Source organism: Dreissena polymorpha, unplaced genomic scaffold, assembly GCF_020536995.1.
Source record: "Dreissena polymorpha isolate Duluth1 unplaced genomic scaffold, UMN_Dpol_1.0 chrUn004, whole genome shotgun sequence".
In the NCBI taxonomy this organism is placed as follows: domain Eukaryota; kingdom Metazoa; phylum Mollusca; class Bivalvia; order Myida; family Dreissenidae; genus Dreissena; species Dreissena polymorpha.
In genome coordinates, this window is record NW_026273318.1 from 344,785 (window position 1) to 358,797 (window position 14,013).

A 14,013-nucleotide genomic window follows, 5' to 3' on the forward strand; every position below is an offset into this window, starting at 1 on the left:
TAGCTTGCGCACATATCGACGTTTATGCCAGATAAATAATATTTGTGGTCTTTCCCCTCCATAGTGGAATAACAAACGCCTTGGTAAGAAAAGTATCAATATAAATAAACACATGAATACACAGCGCGAGTTGTTTGTCGTGTTATTTCTTAAAATTTGACCCAGCATTTGTAAAAGTCTTGCAAGATATGTACATTTCCAGAAAAAAATCACTTCTGCGTTGAATAATACCAAGTTCGTGAAATTACTGCACACTTGATGAAGTTATGGCTGTTCAAAGCGATGCGACCCGTTTTCGGGTGATTTTGAGTTGATTTGATAGTGAATTTATTTTCAGGAAAGTTGATTTTTCGTTATAATTTGATTATGTATCATTCAAAATGATTTATTTCGCTAATTAATATCATAGCCACACGCAATCCACTAGTGTGAGCAATGTACGTTTTGTCACAAAAAATGCACAAAAAAACAGAAATGCTCTAAATAAATAAATCGTTTCGCCTTTACGACGCTTTACAATTTTATCAATTTCTTATGATGATTACTCATAAACGAAAATATTTTTTTAGAATGAGTCTACGCCACGTGTTTCATATCGCTCCTTTGTGTACAGTTTTCTTTTATTTTTTGGTCTAAGCGAAATTGTTGGCAAATTGTCATTGCTACCATCTTTGAACAAGTCCCTTTTAGAAACTTCATAAATCTTCCTGTCACAATAGATAGTATCAAAGTATGCAATGTTTGGATGCCTTGCGTGACTAATAGTAATAAACAAACTATAAATATTGCGTACATGTATTGCACATAGACATTGTGTTAATTATTGAATTATAAACCCACTGATAAACGAAGTCATGCTGAAGGAAATTGACATGGCAGTTACATGTTACTTATCTTCATTTCAATTCTTTTAAATATGTTTTAATTAGCAGCATGCGAAGGTGCCGTATACAAAATAAAACAAGTTAACGTTTATATTGACATATAAACCATATTTTACCCGTAAGTATTCAGAAAGGTTCCTTCAACTTCCCAAGAAAATCGCAGAATAAAGAACAATTAAATACCAGTTTATGTTTAACTGCATTGTTTCAAATAGTACTAAAACACGTCTGTTCGCATATTTAAACCATCGTTCAGTGAAATCCTGTCGAGCATAGCTTAAAATTGCATTCAAATGAGCGACATAAGTCGCAACTTGATAATGGGCTGACAATCTGCCTTGTTTAAATCGGGAACAAGGAAATCTATTCACATTTCATGGATTAGTTTTACCATGAATTTGTTCATTTGATACCCTTTATGGTTTTTAAGCGACTAATATTATATTCTTGTAATAGATTCGCAGTTTTGGATATAGTTATGTTTTAAATAAAGCAAATTAGTTATGAGGAAATGTTACGCCTTGGGACCGGGGCCACCAGATTAGCATCGCCTGAATGCTTTTTATTATATAATAGTTTAAGTAATGACTGAAAGTACACAAAACATCATTGCTAATATCTACTGACAAAAAATACTGATGGTAACGCATTCATTACAATAAAAGGCTGGGTATTTTAAAGCATGTGTAAATAAAATGTGCCGACAAAATAAATCATTACAATCTATAAAAAAATGTGCTTATTAAGTGTTTTGACAATTAGTCTATTGAATTGAAATTGAACATTTTGCGAACGGTAACGTAGGAAACTTAAATGTACAAAAACATAATCTATTTACTGATTATTTTCAGGTCACATAATTATTACATAATTAGCTGTTAATAGTTTTCATACCCAGAAATGCAATCACAGTCAATTTATGTATATACGCTTCCAAAACACACACTTTAAGCGCAGAAACTCTAGTTTATGATCAGATAGCGTTGTCCATAGTCACAACGTTCAGTGCAGCAAATATAGATCTTAGTAAAAATTTTGGTTTTGCCACAAACGAAATGACGATACCATCTTTTACTAACATCAACAAGGTTTTTCCTTTATTATATACTCTTGTTCGTTGAATATATATATATATATATATATATACGAGCGTCATTTTATAACAAAAATGTCCCTCAGTGCAACGTTGGGAAAATAGTGCCTGAGCTTCTGCATTGTTATCGCAAATATATATATTTTGGGATTGTATGATGTTGTCTACTTTAAACAATTCACATTATACACTGACGATGAGGTTATTCGCATATTGTAAAAATACTGCAATAAAAAAAGCCCTACAACATGTTGCACCAAGTCAAAGTGAAATAATCAAACTTACCATTCACTCGAACCACAATGAAATTATCATGTTATCATTCTCTGGTATTATCAACTCATTTCCCGCATAGCATAAAATAGAAAACCTTCACCCAAACTACAATTATTGGGTGGAAACCTTTTTGACGATGCTGTTTCAGCATCGTCTAAGGTATGATGCCATCAAAAAATTCTTCACAATGGCGACCTATGTAAAAGACCGAGCCAGTCCGATTCAGATAATGCTCGGGACGTAGAAATACCAAAATCCCCCGAAATCCCCAGAAATCCCCCGAAATCCCCAGAAATCCCCCTTAATATTGATTGTTTCTCAAAATACTGCGGCTATTAATATAGAATATTGCAACATACACTGAAATCACTGATGAAACATTGTTTTTATCCGATGTGGTGAAATTTACTGGTGTGTATCCGGAACAGTCAGGCTGTGGATAATCGTTTGACCGGAAAACAAGGCAGAGAATCGACAGTCATACTGCAGCCATTCAACTAGACGGACGTCCACATATTGTCTACTTTATATCCATTATCATCTCGTGTATTTTGTGTCTACGTTCCTTGCCTGAGGGATCCTGGAACAGATACATCTCTATTTCTAGGTAAGTACAACCAGTATTTACTTCACTGGCGCTGCGAGCAATATTTTTGCAATTGTCGCAGTGCCAAAAATCGAACCTTTGCGGGAACATATCCGCCATTGTGGTTTGATGGTATAATTATTTTGGCTGTGGTGTGACTTATTTTGTTGCCAAGGTTGTGCAGAAACTGCACAATAGTGACGTTTAATTTTGCATTTGATGAAAGTGCAACAATATTTTGATATTTGTGATATTTTTGTTATTTAGGCTTTCGCGGGAAAATTGTCCGCCATCTTGTTTTTGCAAGTGTCGTCAGTCATTATTGACGATTGCATTGTACATTTGTTCATTTATTCTGTTAATTTTGTGAATTAATCTTTTATTTCACTAAGTCTGGAATAGTTACATGGTTTCAGAGTAGTTTCTGGACTTAACTCACTATTAAACAGTGAAAGTACGTGTACTTTCAGGCATTAGTAAAACCCATCTATAGTTTGTCTGAAAGTTTGAAGAATTATTCTTTTGAGACGTGTTTTCATTAGAATTATTGATATTTCACTGGGAGTTTTTTAAAATTTCACGGATTTAACAATCATCTATAAATAGCTCGGGATACCCCATGTTTCATTGGCTGTCGCCATGAGCAAACCGGAAACGGAAATCGTTCCATTGTTTACATTCCGATGATTGGAATTTCTTCAATAACTACTATTGTTCATGGATATTTAGTGTAACTAATAATTGTAATTAGTTACGCTAGTTGATATTGGTGGGCAATAGTAGTAACATTACTATTTTAAGTGTTTCTTATTATTTATTTTTTTATTTTTTTGTGTGTTGAAAAAAAAATACTCACTTAGGTAATTGTTTCAATCTCGTTTCATTGCATTATTTATTTTTGTGAATGATTATTGAATGTCTTTGTTGGGTACTAGTTGTAACCTAGCGAAACATGTGCACGCGTTCCTCAACCACGAAGTGTTTGGGATTGGACGGGGCAGAGGAGACGCGCAGTGTGGTGAGACAAAGGACAACAGGTTTCCCGGCTTGGCTCGGGATCTCGTCTGAACTTCATCATCAACTAAACCGGCTCTATCTGGTGTAGTGAGGTTATAGATATAACCCAAACACAGTCCCTGAACATTTGAATATTATTACACTGGAGTCATTTAGATAATCACACAATTGAACAATAACTTTTGCCCATTTGCTCACATTTTTGACTGGGGGGAGAAAGAGTAATAATTGATTGTATGGTGGGGTGTGAGTGTGATAAATTTAGAAATAAAAAGTATTTGTGAGCCAGGAATATTTAGTTAAATACTAGTTTTTAATATCAGTTTTACACATTATTGCATTAAAATTGCAAGTGTGAGTGCGTGGTATATTTAAATTGAAATACTAAAAGTACTTTAAGTTAGACTAGACTTTGACAGTAAATTGACATTAAGTGACAGACCATGGCTGACAGAACTATTGATTTAGGTTCAGCTTATTTTGAGGAAATGAAACCGTTGCCAAACCAGTACTTGTCAGCGCAACCAACTCAAGTACAGATACAACCAATAACGCAACCACAACAATCGTTGCCATACCAGTACTTGCCTGCGCAACATACTCAAGTACAGACACAACCAATTTCACAACCATAACAACCATTTCCTTACCAGTACCCATCTGTGCAACCAACTGGTCCGTACCCACAAATCCAACAGCCAAACTCTGGGCAACCAATGCAGTTCCCACCATGGCTGCAAGGACCGCCACAAAATGCATTTTCATACATTGGGTACCCTTATCCACATTGGTATCCGGCCCAAGGACAGTTCCTGCCCTTCACCAGTATGCAGGGGCACCAAGGAGTACAAGCTGGTGTAGCGAACCAGGGATTTGCACCGGCAGGTACGAATGTTGTACCGGCAGCTCTGGGCAAAACGGTTCCAGAAAATAATGCTGGTAGAAATCAAACACAGTTATTATCAGAAGTTGAGATCAAAGAGGGTGACCTCCCACTCGCAGAGAGCACGCCGAAAATGAAAGCAGTCCCTGAAGACAGTAACACGTTCAGTAGTTTTTATTTGTCCGGCTATGTTACGGCTAACCAGTCTGTGGAAGGCAGCCCGGCCAATCTACCTGTGAAGCAGCAGATTGATATACCTGTTCATTCACCCAACAATCAGACAGGGGCAGGTGATGTCACGTCTCGGGCCTCTGGTTCCCGCACTTCATCCATCAGCTCTGCGACAAACAAGGGCTCATTCCGAACCAACATGAGCTTCAGTCACATGCAGGACAGCCTCTCATCTGATCTAAAGTCAGAGATGGATGAAATTGAGATGGAGCTGAACAACGTCTCTAAGGGGGACCTGATGTCTGATTCAAAGACGTGGTACAAGAACAAGATAATTTAAAGACGATGATTCAGTGGCAAGACCGCGAATTCCAACGTATCTGGAAGCTGAAAATCAGATAGCCATGGAACAGCAGGCAAAAAGAGACCCGGTATTGAGAGTCAACCAGGAAATAGAGGACAAAGTAGAGATTATAGAACTCCTGAAAGAGAGCAAAGAACAGCAGGCGGCTATGCTCACCGATAAAGCACGCGTTGACCAAGAATTGAGGGAGGTGCAAGCCCAGTTTCAAAAACTGCAGAGTTCCCTCGAGAGTCAGTTACAGCAGCAGATACACCAGGCACAGGAGATGATAGAACAGTGAGAGACAGACAGACAGATAGCCATTGCAGAGATGAAGCAGCAAGTTCATGAAGAGAAGGAGAGAAAAGATGGAGAAATCTTAAGGTCAAGGTCACAGGCACAGTCACTCGGTCAGGAAAACATGCAGCTGAAGAAACGCATTGAAAAATTGGAGACAGACAGACAAATAGCCATTGCAGAGGTGAAGCAGCAAGTTCATGAAGAGAAGGAGAGAAAAGATGGAGAAATCTTAAGATTAAGGTCACAGGCACAGTCACTCGGTCAGGAGAAAACGCAACTGAAGGAACGCATTGAAAAGTTAGAGAAAGCTTCAACAAATCAGTTGGAGAAAGCCCGTGCAAATCAGTTGGGGAAAGCTCGTGCAATCTTCAAGCGTTTGAAAGCAGACGTCGGAGGCGATTGCTAAGAGGGAGTCGAAACTGAAGGAGTATGAGAACAAAATGAAAGTGGACAAGGAGAACCTGCAGAAACAGGGCAATGACTTCCAGAATATGGAACGAGAAGTTAACCAACTGCAAACGAGACTGGCACAAAGTTAGGAGAATTTCAGAGAGATGAATGAACAACACATCCGCACACTTCTGGAGAGAAGTGAGTTGGGTATGTTGGTCCGTCAGATGCAGGCTGAGGCCGATAGACAGAAGGAGGAATACTAATGACCGGTAGGCGAAACTGGTCACATGTCAGATGCTAGTCTTGCCCAGTTGGCTGCGTACCATGAGAAACACGAAGCGGAGATCCTGACCCAGCATCAGACGAGTTTGCAGGAGAAGGCTGAGGAACATGCAGCACAGGTAGTCAGTGGATACAAGGCTGAGATAAAGGCTGCTAGTGAAGACCAAGCGAGGGTCTGTGATTCGGCCATTCAGGCCACTGAGGTACAGAAGGATCCTGAACGGGGTGAAGAGCAGTTGGACAAACTCAACAGACCAAGTGAAGACCAATCGAGGGTCTGTGAGTCTGCCATTCAGGCCACTGAGGTACAGAAGGCTCCTGAAGAGGGACAAGAGCAATTGGACAAACTCAACAGACCAAGTGAAGACCAAGCGAGGTTCAGTGAATCAGTCAGCCCGTCGACTGAGTTACAGAAGGCTCTTGAAGAGGGACAAGTGCAATTGGACAAACTCGTCATCACACTGAACACTCCCAGAGAAGACTTCTTTCTTAAAGAGCAAGAGCTGGAGCCGAGTAGCATGGAGTTCAGGACCAAGATGATTAATCATAGGGCAGGTGCGAAGACCGGCAATCATGATGATTTGTCTAGGAAAATCATCGTGTATGATTGTAACGCGTAGCTCCTGGGTCATGATTTGGAGGACGTGGATGATGTGGTCCCCTTTGAAAAAGCATGGGATAAAGGGCATGAGAAGACACGGGAAGTATGGGGTCCGGTTATAGTCAATACGAAGGAGGTTATAAACAAGGTGGGTGATCCGGTCTATATGCTGGATACTTCACACTAGAAAACGAAATAATACAAACTATCCATGGGTGACCCGGTCAATATGCTGGATACCGCACACTAGAAAGTGAAATAATACAAACTATCGGTTAAATGAAACGGACCGGGGATGGTGACACGGCTGGTATCTCCTTATCTGTACAGAATAAGACATAAGAATGTGGTCAAAACAGGGAATCATGATCGTTTGAAAATATGTAAGTAAACTTATCTCCCAAGTCAAGAAATTGACCGACTGACTGGACAATTTAAATTAGGTGTTGTGATGAAACCTTATATTGTGTATGTGTAGACAGCCAGATGACGGTTTTATGATCGAGTGCGATTGTTGTGATGAGTGGTTTCACGGGTGATGTGTGAATGTGAGTGAGGAAGAAGTTGTGAGAATAAAGAAGTATAAGTGTCCGAATTGTTGTAAGACGTAACTCGCTCGTGTGCTTGAAAATTAAGTTTTATAGTGGTTATATGTTTTAGCATGTCGGAATCCGGCTCTGTTGCTGGAGAATATAAAACGTGTGTCAATTAGCTAGTAGATAATTCTGTTAGACAGTACATTTAAGTTTATGATATGCACTTGTAAAATAACATGTTTTAAAATACCATGTATTCTTCCTTTAGTTGATTTGTGTGAAGTATTGTCTTAACTATGACTACTGTATGAACATCATAATGTTTAGTCTGTTGATAAAAGGAATATTTGGAGTAAATGCTTTTATATTATTTCGAAATAACTTGTTAATATTAAATGTGATTAGGAGAACTCTTAAGAATTATTATAAGTTACAGAAATTATAATTGGCTTTCTACAACAAATTGTTTATTATTAATCTTCATTATACTTTGTACAAGTTTGGCACATGCTGAATTATATAGCAATTGTTCATTCTTTGTGTATACCTTTTACCATTTCAGTAATAATGGATTTTTTTTATAGTTTACCCAGTCTTGAAATTACTTCACATATTTTCAAGGAAGTACTGGTACCATTTGACTTGATCATATATAAATGTTTATGTTTAGTGGATTATATATGCTCTCCATTATTGCACAATGTAACACGAAAAGTGGTTTTAATTATAATGTACATGTAATGTAAAATCTGTAGTTGAAGAAGTATGTTAAGAACTCAGAGTTTTATAGCCTTTAATGCTCCTTGATATATTATGGAATATTATAACAAAGCCATTGATACATTAGAATCTGATCTGACTACTGAATATGCACTAATTAATGTCAGTTAAAACATGATTTCTTCATTGCTTGATTGTTTTCTGATAAGCCACATGCAAGTTTCGTATGTTTTAATTTCTGAAGTTTGCTAAGATTTGCTGATTAGTTTCCTATTAAGTTGTGGTGTGTTTTCTCATTTTAAAGTGTATTTGGTACCCCCGAAATTCATCGTGGGCAATAAATTAGGATGCAAATTTGCCTAATACAAGAATAAAAATGTCCAACACAACACAAAAAAATAGCTGATGTATTGAGTTTTACAGTTTTGGTTATGTTTTAGGGCAATTTTGAAAAACATACTTCAAAACCATGTAAGGTTCTTAAGGCGCTTTTGTTTCATGTTTAACCAGTACCAGTACTATTCTCAAAGGCTGAGAAAAGACATTTCTTTTTTTTTTTAAATGTACACAGATACATGTATGTCTGTTAATTGTGTCAACATAAGATTACTGATGTACAACTTCTTTCAGCGAAATGGCTGAGTGTTGTTTAAATATGATTTGATTGAGAACAATATAAATCTGGCAATAAGATCTAAAATGAGCATTATCACAGCATAGACACAAGTGATGTTCGTAAGTTTAGAACTCCGGATGTATCTGGAGGCTACATAACTTTTATACAACGTACATGTAAATATGTTGCGGATTATTACTCCGGTGAAAGGCTGGAGGTACAAACCCGACCATTTTTCTGTTTAAGCCTGCAATTGTCTTGCGGCATTTGTTAGAAATCAGATTCCTACTACTCTGTGAGGCAGCTGAGTATGTAATCTTCCTCCAAGCTTGAGGTTTCAAGCAAGCTGAAAGTGACCGGAGACCGCTGGTTACGACATGACTTTTTTACAACATAACTTATCTGACATAAGTTTGTTACTGTTCTCCAGTTAAATCAGAAGCAATTGGAGTCAGAAATGTCTTCATCCGTTGTTATCCCTAGTTGTACTCATCAGAAGGGTTCAAAACAAAACATGAAGGAAAGAGGAGGAGAAATAGCATGGGATTATTAGGAAGACTGGCGTCCGACGAAAGCTGGAAGTTGAGAGACGCCTATAGGTGGTCATGTACCACGGGCAGCTGGACGACTGAGTACTTTCTCGGTTCAAGTGTCCGGATCTTCTGCCTTTCGCTATGGCTTCTAGGGTCCCGGCAAATAGGCTGTTAATAGAAACAGACTCACCGTATTTTCGTCTAGCTGGGGCCCGGAATTTTAATTTAGGCCTAACTTTTGATGAAGTAACAAATAACAAAGTTGAAGACTGAAAAGGACCCTATTTCTCTTCCCCGTTAGATAAAATGGGGGGGGAGTGTGGTGAAATTTACTGGTGTGTAACCTGAACAGTCAGGCTGTGTATAATCGTTTGACCGGAAAACAAGGCAGAGAATCGACAGTCATACTGCAGCCATTCAACTAGACGGACGTCCACATATTGTCTACTTTATATCCATTATCATCTCGTGTATTATGTATCTACGTTCCTTGCCTGAGGGATCCTGGAACAGATACATCTCTATTTCTAGGTAAGTACAACCAGTATTTACTTCACCAAGTTTGATCGTGAAAAACTAAAATATAAACACTATTATTGGGATTCCCAGTATGAATTCATAGTGCATATTTGCACAATATAATATATTTGCACAAGCACGATCAGGTACAGAAATTCCCGCTGTAAAGACCTTCAAGTGTCAAAAATTCATCTGGGGCTTTGTTATTGACGATGCTGCTTCAGCATCGTCTAAGTTATGATACCATGAAAAAATTCTTCACAATGGCGACCTATGTAAAAGACCGAGCCAGTCCGATTGAGATTACTCGGTTTTTCTAATCGGCATACCTCGCTGATTTTAATTTATAACATTCTCTGACAGCAGAGTTTTCGTTCGTGCCTCCATTTGCAATACTCTATCTTAATATCCGCAGTATTTTGATAAATAATTAATATTATTGGGGATTTCTGGGGATTTCGGGGGATTTCGGTAATTACGGGGATTTCGGTATTTCTACACACCGGTGCCTCAACATACAACAATGGCCGCGCCCATGAGAAAATGTTGCACTCGTGTCAAAACTGTCTTACAGCATAAATCGGCTTGTTTGGCTATTTAGAAACTGTCATTTAGGATATATATTAGTTATTTATTCACTACATCTCCGCTAAAGACAACAATGGATGGAATTCGAAGGATATATTTGATGTGAATGAAGGACTTTCTGGATCTTGACACGGCAAAACTGCCATACTGGTATTTTTAGTATCAATTTAAGTCACATTTTTTCTTTATAAATTCTATTTGAGCATTTTGAGACTTATTGATTGACTATGATACCCGATATCAACATATCATATGAGATTTGCAGATCACCAAGCTGTCCTGAAATTTTAACTTTGATAACAAACTCTTTACTCAAATAACTGGTTTGTATTCTTTCTTCTTTCTATTTTAGTACTTGATATCATTTTAAAGTTAAATGAACTGTGTCACAGTAAAAGAGACATTAAAGCGATTGAGGCCAGTTTGGATCCAGATCAGCCTCCAGTCGCTTGAAAGTTGTCAACTTAAAAGCGGTTTTCTGACAATAACAAATAGTTTATTTGAATACTGATTAGACTGCCCTTTTCCTGTTGTGACCTGGCTCAAATATTAGAATTGTCATGAATCAAATGATTTAATTTCAAACATTAATCCAGTGTGTTTATTTCTGGTCCCTCGGCATGCTTGGGATCAATGACTCCAGCACTTTCGTGTTGAGCATTGAATACTGCTTAAGGCGATGCTAGGGGGCTTGAGAGATGTTGCACCTTCCATTATCTCCCATGAACAGACTGACTCAATAATACTGAGTCGGCAATATTTGACTTAATTTTTGGTTTGGTTGCTCTTGAGGGATCGAACATTGCCTAGTGGTAGAGTGTCGACTTTGATTGCAGGAGGTTGCGCTACGAGTTTGATCCCCAGAAACGGTGTTGAAAACTAGCCAACTTTGTTATCTACAAGGCTGCTAAACCTGATATACTAAGATATGTGAATTTTTTCTCACATGATGGTCATCAGTTATATAATATAAAACTCACAGCAGTAGTAAACAATGGGACAATAATTTATAAACACATTTTTCATTTGTCTTTGACACTTTGAGTTTGACATGGCCTAGATTTAAATATGTGACTTGTCTTTACCAGCAATCTTGTGACACAGCTAAAGTGTAAATGTACCATTGAAGATCACCTAAATCCAGATTTGCTATCATTGAAGTGTGGATAGTTTTAAGGTTGTGACAAGTAAGCACAAATGGGTTATTTCCGAGAGGCCACAACTGATATATGACTGTTTTAAGACAAGAAAAATCAGTGCCTGATTAAGATTGCCTTACATAGATCTACCGGTAGTTCAATAAAAATTAATTTCTGAAGCCTGGTAACAGTTTAATGTTAATGTTATCAATGTGTCAGACCAGGGCCTTGATTTTGAAATCAAGGACATGCATGGTCAGATGATGTGATTAAAGATTATACATGTTTTCAAACACATACAAATGTAAACATGTACCTGTAACTACTTTAGATGTTATAAATAGAAAATGCACTAAGTTAGAAGGCATTCGACTTTCTGCTGGTGCATTGGCACACCAGGTGGCTGGGTTGCAATGGTTTGATGGACTGCTTGGATGTGTTGTTACATTATATACAGTATATCAAACTGTTTTTTTTTCAGGGGTCCCATGCGCACGACGAAGCACTACACGCGATCAAGCAAGCAGTGTGCAATGCCCCTGTGCAACGATATTTCGATTCAAAGCTCGAAACTACAATCCAATGCGATGCATCCGATACCGAATTGGGTTGTGTGATGTTTCAAGGTGGACAACCTGTTGCATTTGCAAGTCGAAAAATGTCAAAATCGGAGATAAACTATGCGCAAATCGAAAAGAAACTCTTATCGGTGCTATTCGGATTTGAGAAGTGACACCAATATGTATATGGTCGGAAAGTGACTGTAGAGAGTGACTATAAGCCGCGTGAAATAATAAGCAAAAAGCCGAAAAGGATGCTACTTAAACTGCAAATGTACGATTATGGCATTGTGTACAAGAAAGGCGAACATACAACCAACGGAACGGAACACAACATGGGAAAAGGGAACAATTGAGGCAAACCCCCAAAATCGCTCGTATGATGTAAGAACAGAATCTGGCGGCGTCATCAATAGAAATCTCAAACATCTGAGAAAGACGCCGGAACTCTACACTCCAAGGGAGGAAAATCGTGAAAATGAACAATTCTTTGATGCACCAGAATTACCTCCCATTGAACTTCCAAATGATAAGGGCCTAGAGAAACAAAAACAATTTTCTAGTGAACCACTAATAACAACAACTAGATCAGGTCGACAAGTTAAGCCACCTGAGCGGTTCAAAGACTATGTGCTTAACTTTGTATATAGTTTGCTGTAATAAGTTGCATACTTTTGACATCACACATGCGTTACTTGTATTTTATTTATCATTTGCATGAATTCATGAAGGCAACTTGAGATCATTTATACTGCTTAATATGTGCATATGCTTAAGCAAATAATAATTACTTTTATAACTTACTGGTACATTAAATATCATGTCTATCTTTTGTAAAAGAGAAAGGATGTAACAGTATAGACCTTTAATTGAATGCATGAGTCATACCCAGAGTCTCTCTGATAGCGTATACATACAAGCCTCCACAGTTAACTCAGTCTATTGCTAGCGCTCACCACATGCACGCGCATTATTAAGTTGCCTGATATTTTATTATGGATGTATAATAAACTTATTAACCATACGTTTAGTTTATTAAGTACACCATAAATACCGTTGTTCATGTTTGAATAGTTTTTTCGGTATAATAAAATAAATATTACATGTCTGACAGGGTGACAGTAAATTTGTCAACTAGAGGAAATACTGTCAACCGAGGCGAAGCCGACATGTAATATTTATATACTATTCACCGAAACCGTGTATTTTGCATATTACAGAACAATTATACATTAAGAAAATTAACATTTTCTTAGTCATTTAGGAAAGAAATGTAGATCTATTACGATATATTTAATTGCAGCATCGGCCGAAATCGTCTGCTACGAGACAGATCAGATGATCACAGTACACCAACAATGACGATCAAGGAGTTCTGAAAGAACAGGCCAACATACTGTTTCCATAAAAAAAAAACTGCCCGCCCATTGACTGTAAACTCGAACAGCCGTCAAATAAGCTTAATATTGATTGATGCATACTTCAAAACTGGTTCGGTTTGCTTTGTTAAATAAGTGTAAAAATCAGTCTTAAATTTGATTATTGTCATTAACTTGGCGTACTTTTGTTAAGTTTGTTACATCACCTCAAAATATCAGTTAATAATAGGCTGATTAATACTTTAATAAACAATTACATGTGTGTTGTGCATGCTGTTTGTAACAAAAGAGACCCTACTGTGATCAAAGAACAGCCCTTTCCGTTGATTAAACCCACGTGTGTGCCATGGTGCTTAGATCTGCATTTAAAAAAACCCAGACCATGGCATTGTGGCACTATTTGCTCATATTAACACATAACATGGTATAATTCTCGTGTACTTACGTGTTTACGTTCGTTCTAATATGTGTTCATCTTCTCGTATTTGCAATTTTACACTTCACAAACCTTCGATTTTTTTACTGATTGAGGATAAAGCAAACCAGGCATACCAACTCTTGGCTTATACGTTGTCTTCCTTTAACCCGTAATAT